Genomic DNA, 12,108 nt, shown 5'->3' on the forward strand with positions numbered 1-12,108 from the left:
GCTCCAGATTTATTTACTCTGGCAATGCGTGTCAGAAACAGCTCCAGTGTTTAGAGTTAACCAATCTCATAACACAGAGACACAAAGAAAATAAAGAAGATGGAGCAGTGTGTCTATGCTTGTTCTAAATTTCTACATTAAACTCCTATAGATATTTCTGCACATTTCGCTTGTTTTCACATACAAGTGCCAGAGCTAGGATTAGAACCCAGGTCCTTCTGACTCCCAAGCCCATGTTCTATCCATTAGGCCATAATGCTTCTCACTAATGCTTCTCTTACTGTTTTGCAATGAAGAGCTATGTACCAACCTCACATCCATTGTGAATAGCAGCAGTAATGATCAGGAAGAGAAATGCAATTCAAGAGGTGTGTTATTGTTCCAGTACCACTTGTAGGTATATTTTTGGAGTCCAATGACCTCAAAGAGCAGAATTTTTTCCTTTTGCACATAATGCAATAGTAGAGAGGGACTTAAGCATTGGAGAGTTTAGAATCCACAAGAGCATTGGATGAAGGGGTGCAACAGGACCCATGCAGAAGAAAACAGGTTCCTCACATCCCCTTTTTGCTTCAGTTGGAGCAAAGAGCCTCTACCAAGGCAGTTGCCTATTGGGTTATGGAGCTGCAACCCAATACTGACACTCTACTATAGTCACCAGTAAATGGACCCTGCACATCATTGTGTGTGTGTGAATGGTGTTATGCAAACCACTAACATTCGAAAGAATCCTTCATGCAGGTTCTCGGTTCTGAGACTTGAAGACTGAGGCTCATCTGTCCTTACTGATGGGGAATTTCATCCATCTATATATCAGAGGATTCAAGCTCCAGAGCATAAGGGATTCACCTACTGCTCTTTCTAGCACTGTGGGCCACAGTGCTAAGAAAGGGCAGGCACTATTCTTGCAACTTCTGTGCTTGGGATGCATTTTGCAAAGGGGGGAACAGCAGCATTCCCTCTGCACTCCCGCCCCCCCCCCCCCCCCCCGTAGATACTGCCCACACCAATGGGTCCTTATGTCATCAGGGTTATGCCTTGGCTTTAGGAAGAGCCATCTCTCCTACCTATATAGACCAGCCAAAAAGGGAGAGAGGATAAAGGAACATACAAGGATTGGCAAGAAGACGGCAGAACTTCAGCTGAACTCAAGCAAGTTTAGAGGGAGAAATAGAGCCTTCCCCCAGATGGTTTTCCATTTCTGGGTTAAATCAAGGAGATGGAAAATGAAGGTAGAAATGGGGGAATTACTCCTAATGTTAGACGATCACTAATGAAATAGTTTTCAAGGGAAGTTGGAGAAGATTCAAGCTGTTAGACATATAAAGGTAGAGTTTCAGAGAAATGACCTATTTTGTGGACAGGAGCTTTGAGTCATGCTAATTCAGTTCCTTGCAAAGTCTTGCCACCTAGGTGCTCTGCAGATCAGATATGTATGAGGACAAATGAAATAGTATTTGGAAAATACTTGTCAGCTTTGTGAAGAAAGGAGTTATGGGCTATTATTAACAGGTTCTATTTTCTTTAGTGCTTAATTGGGCTCCCAGCAGGTAAGGTGATGAATGAGGTGCATTGGAGAAGCAGCGTGCCTCAGTGGAAAGAGCCCGGGCTAGGAGCCAGAGGTCATGGGTTTGAATCCCGGATCTGCCACCTGTCAGCTGTGTGACTGTGGGCAAGTCACTTCACTTCTCTGGGCCTCGGTTCCCTCATCTGGAAAATGGGGATGAAGACTGTGAGCCTCATGTGGGACAACCTGATTACCCTGTATCTACCCCAGCACTTAGAATGGTGCTCTGCACATAGTAAGCGCTTAACAAATACCAACATTATTATTTGCTCTTTTGGGCCATACCAAGTCATGCCTGGGTGTTGAATGCGAGCTCTAATTTGCTTGCATATTAGTGAGTTAAATATCAAAAGGAAAGGAAATGTCAAAGTCCATTTGGTAATATTCTCTAGGTAATAAAATATTACAGATTGTGACTTTGGGCAATTCACTTAACTTCTCTGTGCCTCAGTTACTCATATGGAAAATGGGGATTAAAAATGCGATCCCCACGGGGGATAACCTCATCTTGTAACTACCCCAGAGCTCAGAACAATGTCTGGCACAGAGTAAGTGTTTAATAATAATGTTGGCGTTTCCCCATCATTATCATTATTATTATCAGTATCTCCCCCGATTAGACTGTAAGCCCGTCATTGGGCAGGAATTGTCTCTAACTGTTACTGAATTGTATATTCCAAGCGCTTAGTACAGTGCTCTGCGCATAGTAAGCTCTGAATAAATATTATTGAATGAATGAATGAATAGTAAGCTCTCAATAAATACTACTGAATGAATGAATGAGGTGTAGTTAGCATGTCCATGATGGAGCTCCTCATTTTCCCAACTGGGCCCTGTCCTCCCCCTGACTTTCCCATCACCGTAGACAGCACCACCATCCTCCATGTCCAACAGGCCCATAGCCTTGATGTTATCTTCAACTCATCTCTCATTCAACCCACAGATTCAATTTGTTACCAAATCTTGTTGGTTCTATCTTCACAACATTGCTAAAAATCTGCCCTATCTTCTCCATCCAAACCACTACTATGATTATCTAAGCACTTATCATATTCTGCCTTGGCTACCACATCAGCCTCCTTACTGACCTATGTCCCTGCCTCCTGTCTCTCTCCGCTTCAGGTCTTACTTCACTCTGCTTCCTGGATCAGTTTCTAAAAAAACTGTTCAGTCCATGCCTCTCCACTCCTCAAGAACCTCCAGTACTTGCCCATCCACCTCTTCATCTAACAGAAACTCCTTACCACTGGCTTTAGAGCACTCAGTCAACTCACCCCCTCCTACCTTATCACACTGATTCACTGTTACAACTCAGCCTGCACACTTTGCTCTTCTAATACCAACCTACTAATTGTACCTTGATCTCCTCTATTTTGCAGCCAACCCTTTGATTATCTTTCAACAAACTCTATTATATTGTATTTTCCCAAGCACTTAGTACAGTGCTCTGCACACAGTCAGCACTCAATAAATTCCTGTTGGTTGACTGATTTCTTAAGGTCCTGGGAGTCAGAAGGTCATGGGTTCTAATTCCAGCTCCTGCTTTTTGAACATGAACAAGTCACTTAACTTCTCTGTGCCTCATTTACCTCATCTGTAAAATGGGGATTGAGACTGAGCCCCATGTGAGATAGGGACTATGCCAATCTGCTTCTATCCACCCCAGTGCTCAGTGTGCACCTGACACATAGTAAGCATTTAACAAATATGAGAATTATTATTATTATTTCTTCTTATCAGTTACACCCCAGCTCATGTTTTTTTCACTCTTCCCAAGTAGATTCCCCTAATGCGTCTTGCTTTTGACTGGTTGGCACCCAACACTTCCTCCTTACCAGGGATTCTTTGCCCACTCCTACTGAATGTACTAAGTGCTTGGGAGAGTACAAAATAACAAAAGATCAGCAGATCTTCTGGTAAATCAGATCTTCTCTGCAGGAGCCAATAAGATTATACAGCTCTTGAGCATGCTATATAAATCAACCCATTCAACTGGTTGGAGGATGATCAGATAATGGCAGCCCAGGAATACCTATGATCCAATCTGACATAGTAAAAGCCAATGTGCAACTGTATTGAATGTCTGTTGATGGTGATGGTGTGTTTTACCTGTTGTAGTTTTACAAGAACAACCATTATTTAGCAGCCACCCTGCTTCTAGCCTCACCCCAAACTGTATTTCACATTTTGGGGAGCTGTAGGGACAATGAACCCTCTCAGGGTCTCAACTGGAGAGTTTCCGGTACTCTACCAGTCTCGACTACAGGAGGGAGAGCCAAGCAGAGGCATATCCATTCCTAGCTTGGCTAGTGGCTAGTGAGTGGAAAGCAACCTGCTACAAGTCAAGACTCCCCTGTGCTGGGCAGCAGCGGCATGGGAGAGAGTCGAAGGTGTAGACTCAGTTTTACTGTGCAGAAGGAGGCCAGTAAACCACTTCTGTATTTTTACCAAGAAAACTCTATGGATACACTACCAGAACAAGTACAGATGGAGGTGGGGTGTTTTGGGACAGCTGTGTCCATGGTGTTGCTATGGGTCAGAGAAGACTCGATAGCACAAGACGAGACAAGGGACAATGTGTTGCATTCCTATGAGCACATCAGACATATCTCTGTAAATCCTTTGAGTGAATCTTCCACTGATTTACACAGTTCCATTTGCTCAATGATCACCAAATGTTTTCAACATTGTTTTCTTTTTTTTTTTTGCCGAATGTTAGATGAGGTTCGATTATGTTAATTTAGGAACTGTACTGTCATAATGAGTGTCTCTTTATCCATTGCTTACATTTACATGTTATTTGTTTAGAGAAAAGTAGAGGTTGTTTCATTTGCTTTTCTGATTTCAGAGCTAAAATGGTACAAAATTATCTTGTCTGTATTTATCATGTCGTAAACATTTGAGTTCTGCCAAGATTTCTCCATCACATCATGCTTTGGGCAGATTTTTCCTGCCACTGCCATGGAGAATTTTTCCTCCCTCTTGGCTTTTTGTGACCAGCCCCAAATGGGGATGTACATGTGTTGGTTTGTGTAAAAAGTAGCTATGTCTACAGAAAAATATGGTGTATTTGTGATTTGAAGACTCTGAAATCTTACTTCCTCTATTTCTATGAACACTTGGATTTGATTTTGCATTGCACGTTCTCAGAATCTCATTCATTCAGTAGTATTTACTGGGCGCTTACTGTGTGCAAAGCACCATATTAAGCACTTGGGAGAGTACAGTACAACAGACACATTACCTGCAACAATGAGTTCATAGTCTAGAGAACCTAATCTCTGTGTGTGTACGTATGTGTGCATGCGTACATGTATGTGTAATTTAGCCATCTTTCATATTCAAAAATAACACTGCTGATAAGTTTATATCCTTGGGTGACTGTATAGCCTAAAGGACAGCCTCTTCTACACTGAAAAATAAAATAGAATGTCTCTTCCAGTCACTAGCCTACTGGGGGTGTGCACAGACATTCCTACCTATTCAGCAACTGAGGATCAAATATGGGGGTGCTTATTTGCAGAGGACTTCAGTTTAAGGTTAGAGGTGGGGAGTAATGGGCATGTACTTAATTTGTTTTTCCAGAATTGACAATGGATGTTCTCTTTCCTGATTCCCAGGTGGTCAAGAGCTAGCTTTATGAGAAAGGTGGCATAGATTGTGGACACCCAGTCTAGTCCAGTCTAGGCAGTCTAGGGTGACTAAATAGCCTAAGCAGATACTGTTATGCCTTTTACTCTGTTCAAAAACCATTATTGAACATGGCACTTGTTTGCTCTATGAAGGGTTAGGCTTCTGAAATCCAGAGGAATTTAGAACTACAAATGATTTACATGTACTTGAGGTCTATCTGGAAATGAACATTAGCTGAAGCATTTGAAAGGCGAGACAAAGGATCAAAAATAAAAAAAAAAAGAAAGGAAAATTGCAGTTCCTTCCATACACTGGGTATGTTGTCTTTAATGACACTAATCTAAGAAACTACCTTTTCTCCAGTTTCCCCAAGTTATAAATCAACTCTTTCCCAGGGTACATAACCTCCACCAAAATGTAGAAGAGCAAGAGTGACTTGTATTTTAATCACAAAGGAGCTAGACAGTCCCTTCATATTCTTGCTCTGTCCCTCTGTTGGACTATCACCACAGCAGATGGATGTCTTGTCTGGCTTGGACACAGACATTCTTATTTCCTTCAACTTCTGAGAATATTTTTACTGTGTCCCAAGATGAGATCAAAGTCAGAATTGGCATCCTCTGCTGATATTAGTTTGATAAAATTGTGGCAACCAACATAATATTTGTTGGCATCCAATTAATATCCCCTTCACCCCCTTCTTGCCTTTCAGTGTTTTTTTAAGCAATACACTTTTAAGAGATCAACTTACTTGCCTTTGATGGCTCTGCACTATTGGAAAGTTAAGTAATTGATAGGACAGGAACTTTATGTATTTCACCTTTGAAGAGTGCCTAATCTTATGTATATGACCCACAGAAAGCTATGAAAAGATAAACATCTATTTTTGTACCTATGCACACAAATGCACAAAATGAGACTTTATCCCAGGGTGTCTTTGTACTGAATGAAATGTTCTGTTTTAACTGGTCGTTATGGAAATATTTAACCAGCTGCACACTGACATGAAAAAAAACTATACAAGATAAATGGTTGCTAGGAGAAGGATGGTGCAGTTCCCCATGAGTAAACCTACTGAGAATTCTAAAACACGTACAACAGTGTGTCACTACTAAAACATCTATTTCTCACACATTTTTCTCATAGCCTCTCGGAACATCATAAAACTAGTTCTTCCATGCCAACGACAGCAAACTTCAAGCTTGACTTAAAACAGTGTTCTGCCATTGGTTGTAGAGATTTCATCAACAGTCATTAAATCCATGTTGTACTAAAATGACATATTTAGGTGTTAAACAGTTTCCTGAAATCCTGCTGTAATTTAATTTTGGAATCAATTTTATGTAAGATCCAAGAGCAGAGAAAAAAAAAATTCAGCCTGTCATAGTCACAGCTGAAGTGGATTACAGAATTCCACCTTCACAGTTCTTTGGAGTTGGAGTATTTTAATATTCATAGAGGGAAAGACACTTAATTTTTATTCTCCTTTGTTGGGATAGGCCTCTCAGTTACAGCTGGAAGCTACATTTAGCCAACTTGTTTCCTTTTACTACACATCAGTTCTGTCCTACTCCTAAACTTAATAGTGGTAGGAGGGAGTTGGGGAAAGGAAGAAAGCCCATTTTCCTCCCAAAAATATGTTCAAACCCAGGACACATGCTGTTATATGGCAGTGTGAAGCTCCATTAAACTCTATTTTAGGTAGTCATTGCATGACAGGGACCGTGTCTAATTCCCACCTGTATATGCATTCTTTCTTAGAGTTTAGTACAGTGCTTTTCATGCATTAAGAACTTAATAAATATTACTACTGCTACATTGCGCTAAAAATGATAGATGGATCCCTGGCTGCATAAAGCTGATAGTTTTCAGGGGAACTGTGACCAGAACTGTAAATCCTACATTGGCCTTTTCAGCCACAGAGGTACTTACAGGTGGACTTTACCATCAGTGGTATCGTATTTGAAAACAAAGAACTATTATATGTGCAACAGCTATTTGAGAATCCTGTTGCCATTTGTCCTCCTCACATGTCCCATACAGAAGCAGCATGGCCAAGTGGAAAAAGCATGGGCCCAGGAGTCAGAGGATGTGGATTCTAATATTGGATCTACCACTTACCCTCTGAATGACCTTAACTTCTCTGTGTCTCAGGTTCCCCAACTGTAAAATCAGGATTCAATCAAGCAATCAATCATATTTAGTGTGAGAGGTTACAGTGTGCAGAGCATGTACTAAGTGCTTGGGAGAGTACTATATGACAGAGCTGGTAGATCTGTTTGGCTCAGTGGAAAGAGCATGGGCTTTGGAGTCAGAGGTCATGAGTTCGAATCCCAGCTCTGCCACTTGTCAGCTGTGTGACTGTGGGCAAGTCACTTAACTTCTCTGGGCCTCAGTTACCTCATCTGTAAAATGAGGATTAAGAGTGTGAGCCCCATGTGGGACAACCTGATTCCCCTGTGTCTCCCCCAGCGCTTAGAACAGTGCTCTGCACATAGTAAGCACTTAACAAATACCAACATTATTATTATTATTATCTGTTCCCTACCCACAATGAGCTTACAGCCCAGAGATTCAATACTTAGTTAATATATGTTAATATATAAATGTGCAGATATTTGCAGATATGCAGATGTGCTGCTATGGGTGGTAATTAGTGCATGGATTTAAACAATTTACGTGTATGACCCAGGTGGCACAAAAGTGCTGTAGTTGTACTTGGGAGGCTATATCCTGAAGAGAAGAAAACTCATCAGGAAAAGCTCCTGGAGGAGGTGGGATTTCAAAAGGGCTTTAAAAATGGAGAAAGCTGTGGTCTGGGGCATTAGAAGGGAGAGGGAGTTTCAGTTAAGAGGAAAGGCATGAGCATGGTGTTGGGGGCAAGAGAGAAGCACAGTCCAGAGCAGTGGAGAGTTTGAGCTGGTGTATAGTGGGAGAAGAGAATGAATAAGTAAGGGGGAGAAAGCTGATGGAATGCTTTAAAGTCATTCAGGAATTTCACCTTGATGCAGAGGGAAATGGGTAACCATTGAAGGTACTTATGAGTAGAGAGAGATATTCAGAATGAGCTTTGGAAAAAATAATGATCCAGGAAGATAATTAAATATGGACTCGAGGAGAGCGACTTGAGGCAGAAAACCAGTGAGGAGACCAGGGTGATAGCCATTTGGCTGGACAGGAAGGGGTAGATCCAGGAAATGCTTTGGGGGAAAAACCAATAGAATTTAATGACAGATTGTGAGAGTTGAGAGTCGAGGAAAAAGCCATGGTTGCAGACTTAGAGGCCAGGGAAGGTTGTTGATGGTGTTATTATGGAGAAGCAGCATGGCTCAGTGGAAAGAGCCCAGGCTTGGAAGGCAGAGGTCATGGGTTCTAATTCTGATTCCACCACTAGTAAGCTGTGTGACCTTGGGCAAGTCACTTAACTTCTCTGTGCCTCAGTTACCTTGTCTGTAAAATGGGGCTTAAGACTGTGAGCCCTATATGGGACAACCTGATTACCTTGTATCTACCCCAGTGCTTAGAACAGTGCTTGGCACATAGTAAGTGCTTAACAAATACCAACAGTATTATTATTATTATTATGGGAAAGTTAGGTGGAGGTATTCATTTAGAAAGAAAGATGAGGTTTTCAGTTTTAGACATTTTGATCTTAAAGTACCAGTGGAACATTCATGTGGAAATTTCCTGGAGGCTAAAGGAAATGCAAGACTGCAGGAGTGGTGAGAGGTTGTGACTAGTAAAATAAATATGTGAGTCATCCACATAGAGGTGGTTGTTGGCAGAGAATATGTCTTTTTACTGTTATACTCTCCCAAGGACTCTGTACACAGTAAGCTTTCAATAAATACAATTGAACAATCAAATGAGTGGTTGAGGTCCCCGTGGGAATGAGTGTAAAATGAGAAGAGATGGGGACCCAGAAAAGAGCCTCGAGGACACCCACAGTTAAGGGGTGAAGATGGAAGAGGAGCCAGTGAAAGAGATGGAAAATGAATGACAGGTAAGAGGAGAATCAAGAGATAACTCTTTCTGTAAAATCAAGGTTAAATAGCATTTACAGGAAAAGGGAGTGGTTCTCAGTTTCAAAGCAGTCAACAAGTCACAGAGGAACGGATTGGTTTAAGAAGAAGCCTTTGACCATGGAGAGTGTGATCTCAGTGGAGTTAAGGGTGGAAACCAGATTATAGTGAATCAGAAAGGGATTTGGAGGAGAGAAGGACTAAAGTCCTCTAGATTCTGTGATGAAAAGAGATAGGATAGATTCTCTGGAGGAATGAAATCATCGATGAATATTATGCATTTGGCCAGTATTTCACAATGTTAGCAAGTGAAACTGTGCTAATCAAACCACAGAATATTTTATCTCTTATTTGGCTTATTCATATTTAATGCACATCTTCTTTGGAAAGCCATTCCTGGGTTGTCCAATCAAATTTGGCTGGAAAGAGGAATCTTCGTATACAGATTATACTGTACCCCAAGACACTGCCATTATAAAGCATTTTACACTCCTGAAACTCTTGTGTTACATAAAGGTGAACAAGCAAAGGCTGTGTTTTCATTGAAAGTGAAACCAGAAGGGCAGACTTCTGTGTTATATTTTTGTTATCATAATTCCATGGGTGTGAATGATTCTGCTTTAATATGTCATGGGGAAGAAATTGAAAAACAGTACGATAATGTTCTGCTGAAATAATTCCCAACACATTTCAAGCCTTAGAGAAAAATGATCGATTATCTTTCATTTCCTAGTAAAATGACAGCACCTTATGTTGGCTTCCATAATGGCTAATCCCAATACAGACTTGGTCAGCTCAGTTCCAACTGGGCCCTCAGCTAGCTGTAGTTTAGCTCTACAAGTAGTCCTGCTGCTGGTCCCGTGGAAAGAGAGCTGCTCTGGAATTGTGGACACCTGCATTCTGATTCTCGGTCTGCCATCTGGAACTAAACTATCAGTGATGAAGACATCTGACTGAAGAACAATCTAGGATGTTCTGGGAGATGGACCAGCCCAGTAAGAATCCTGAAAAATAGATGGCTGATGTGCGTGGTAAAGACCACAGCAGCTACCAAGGCAACTGGCTGCTGGGTAATGGTACTACAGAACAGGATCAGGACTATGCTGAAGTAAATAGGTCTGGCACATAAAATGCTTGGACTTAAACTTCACAATGTGTTCCTCTCTTGCCTGTTTACCTGCTCACTGCACTTTGTGCCCCAACCGAAACATATCATGACAAGAAAGTACCAGCTACAACTGGCTATAATTCAATCATACTTATTCCATCTTATTTATTGAGCATGTACTGTGCAAAGCACTGTACTAAGCACTTGGGAGAGTACAATATCACAAACGTCAACAAATAATCCATTCTTTAGTGTTGTTTTTCAGATCTGAAATTTCAGGACCATCAGAACCAAGGCTCCATCCATCATTACTTGTAAAGTATATGGGACATTTTTGGAATTATTCTAAAAAGGGTGACTGATTGTCCTCCCCATGGGGCCATTCATATAATTTAAGAGCCAAGTAAAGAATCTTTTTTCAGGCTCATTTGCCGTAGCCTCAATTCTTCTATTTGCAGGTAGTTTAATATGCCTATAAGTGAGATTGAGTCAAGCAATACCAATTCACTTCTCTTGCCTCAAACCATCCAAACGAAGAACATGGTCTCTTGCTCAGAAATGCAGTTGACCAAGGAGGACACAATCATTGTTCTCATTCAACCAGAAAGAATCCTAACGATCTTGTGGATCAAAGCCTAGGTCTTTCTGAGGACTTTATCAGATACTTTTGGTGCTATTGAAATTCTGATTTCTTGACATCAAGAGAGTTCACAAATCGAAATAATCCATTGTTTCTGAATATGGTCTGAAATGCTTAATGACACCCAGGCATAGTTCTGTTTAAAGTGCAGATTGAACATCTCCACCCAGGGGAACCAGATTTGGAGTAACTAATTTGCCTTGCTATCTGTGTATACAGAATCGTAGAGGAAAAACAAATTAGGAATGCTTTCATGTTAAATATAGTTCGAAAGCTTCAAAAGTTACAATCCCCATTTTTGCATGGTGAAAATCGAAGTAAAGCAGAATTCTATCTGGCCTCCTTATTCCTACAGATGTTTGGACATATTGACCAGTCTTTATGATTTGAGCTTTGTTAGAGCTGCTGCTTCCATGATATACTAGTGCTTTGGTTCAAAGATGAGGTACCTGTGGTGAGAGCAGAGTGCATCCTTGAGTGTCTTTAGTGCACCTTTTTTGCCCCCCTGCCATTAGGGGAAGCATTACTTAGTTGTAAATGGAGACATCGCAAGTCTCTAACCAGTTGAAGTTAATTATACAGAGATAGCATAACAGTCCAAGAAACAAAGTAATCAGACATAAATGCTTTACAGAATCTACTGTGATTTTTTTTTCAATTTATCTGTAGGTCCAGGAAATGAAAAAGCTCTAAATTTTTACTTGGCAATTCTGAGGGTGATTGTCACACTGCATGAAAAAATGTAGAGAGATTAAAATAAGAATGTCACCAAGCTCTCTAGGCTGTAAGCTCATCACTAGACCGTAAGCTCACTGTGGGCAGGGAACTTGTCTATCAACACTATTATAGTGTCCTCTCCCAAGTGCTTAGTACAGTGCTTTGCACACAGTCAGCACTCAAATACCACTGATTGAAGGGTTACTGCGGAAAGCATAGGGGTTACTGTGTCTCAGAATGATGGCTCACCACTGGTAGTGAAATATTAAGTGTTCCTCCTGGTAACTGCTTAATAGACCCTGGGAAAAATTTTATCTGTGTGTTTCACTTTCTCAGTCATATTCACTTGAATTCAGGGAAATGCCACTAGGCCCATATCTTTGTTTATGCTATAGATCTTTTTGAGAAGCTGAGGTGGGAT

This window comes from Ornithorhynchus anatinus, chromosome X5, assembly GCF_004115215.2.
Source record: "Ornithorhynchus anatinus isolate Pmale09 chromosome X5, mOrnAna1.pri.v4, whole genome shotgun sequence".
Classification (NCBI taxonomy): Eukaryota; Metazoa; Chordata; class Mammalia; order Monotremata; family Ornithorhynchidae; genus Ornithorhynchus; species Ornithorhynchus anatinus.